The sequence below is a fragment of the Sphaeroforma arctica genome (genome assembly GCF_001186125.1).
Source record: "Sphaeroforma arctica JP610 unplaced genomic scaffold supercont1.716, whole genome shotgun sequence".
Taxonomy (NCBI): domain Eukaryota; class Ichthyosporea; order Ichthyophonida; genus Sphaeroforma; species Sphaeroforma arctica.
In genome coordinates this window covers 38,434-40,794 of record NW_014039842.1, presented here as the reverse complement: position 1 = coordinate 40,794, position 2,361 = coordinate 38,434, and positions in this window count along the sequence as shown.

Below are 2,361 nucleotides of genomic sequence, written 5' to 3'. Positions count from 1 at the left end.
TAGAATATTAATATATATATTGTGTCTGTACGCGTAGTCATCGGTTCGTTCTTCACCCCCGCCTATACTGTCATCTACAGTGGAAATGACACAGTTAAACCCATCCTTAGTTGAGTATATGTATATACACCCTCTACGAGGATATTTCCCACTTAGTCGTACCCCTACTTCACATCCGATCATATCATTTGTGCATCACTGTACCCTAACACTACATTTACTTTCTCTTCAGAATAGGGGTGGTGCAGCATACTCAATTGTTTATGGATGTTCGTTTGGGAGTACACATGTATGTAGGTTATGCACCGATTCATGGCAGGGATATCATTACTTATATCTAGTAACATCTCATATGGCAGGGATATCATTACTTACATCTAGTTACATTTCATATGGCAGGGATATCATTACCTATATCTAGTTAAATTTATGGCAGGGATATCATTACTTATATCTAGTTACATTTCATGTAGCAGAGATATCACTACCTATATCTAGTTACATTTCATATGGCAGGGATATCATTACTTATATCTAGTTACATTTCATGTAGCAGAGATATCATTACCTATATCTAGTTACATTTATGGCAGGGATATCATTACTTATATCTAGCTACATTTCATATGGCAGGAGTATCATTACTTATATCTAGTTACATTTCATATGGCAGGGATATCATTACTTACATCTAGTTATATTTCATATGGCAGGGATATCATTACTTATATCTAGTAACGTCTCATATGGCAGGGATATCATTACTTACATCTAGTTACATTTCATATGGCAGGGATATCATTACCTATATCTAGTTACATTTATGGCAGGGATATCATTACTTATATCTAGCTACATTTCATTTGGCAGGGTCGAAGTTAAATTCGCCCCCGCTAAGTATGTTCCCACCTTCAGAGACACCTTCATGTTTAGAAGGAAAATAATATTGTACCGAAGTTGTATGTATCGTAGACGCCTTCTATATAAATATGTGTGTTTGTACATTGACATCCACATGTATGACCCTTGTATGATATATACTATGATGCACTAAAGCTTGTGTAGGTGTGAGTTAATATGTTCCTGTACAGTGACTACTTGCGTGTACTGGGCGTGTTCACACACACACATAGATTAACACATCCTATTGCATTGGATCCCTTTGGTACCTGGTTGGACAGTCAAAGGCTTTTTCATGGGCGTAGGCATGGGTTTTTTGGCCTTCTGGTTTGCGGGTCTAGGCTTGTGTTTGCCCCCGGGCATAGTGGGTCCGTTTGGTTTCTGCATCTGTACGGGAGAATAACGAGAAGAGCAATGTTGGGGATATATGAGAACACATCGAAAAATTCATACGAGAAGTAGCCAGGATACAGGGCAGCATAGATGAATTCAACAAAGGAAGTATATTCATGCTAAGCCTAATTGTATAGTAAGGATGAAGGTACGCGTGTGAAGATGTTCTCAATTCAATAGGTATGTTGCCAAAATATTTGTGATATTCATGATATATACAATATGACGTAGACCTATGTATGCTTGTACACACAATAAATAAAGAGATGTAAAATTAAACAATTGGTTCGACTATGATGATGATAACGACGATGACGGTAATCGATGATGGTGATGATAGCGGTAATGATACATAAATATGATGATAATATGATGAAAATATATATATATATATATATATGTGTGTGTGTGTGCGAGTGTATATACAAATATATATAAATATATATAAATATATGTATATATATAAAGAGAGAGAGAGAGAGATATATATATATATATATATATGTTTACATAGAAATATACATATACATATACATAAACACATAAACACACATATATAACATACACATATATATAAATGAATATAGAAAAATGTGTCACATACATACATAGATACTCAGATACATACATACACACACATATAAAAAACTGTATAAATATATATATATATATATAGTTCTCTCTCGCCCGGCTCGGTGTTTGGCTTCATCCCAAATCCAGGACGTATATATATATATAAATATATATATATATATATATGTATATATATATATATATATATGTGTGTGTATGTATGTATGTATATATATATATATATATATTATACATATAATTATTTGTATATACGTAAATATATAAACATACCTAGAAATAGAAAGAAGGAATATATATATATACATACTAATAGACTTAAATACAAATATGTATATATACAAATGCATATACAATTTGAACACATTAACACACACATATATGAATCTTATAATAAAACACACCCAGATATATATATATATATATATCAACACATACATATATATTTACATATTCATAAGTACTTACATTTAATAT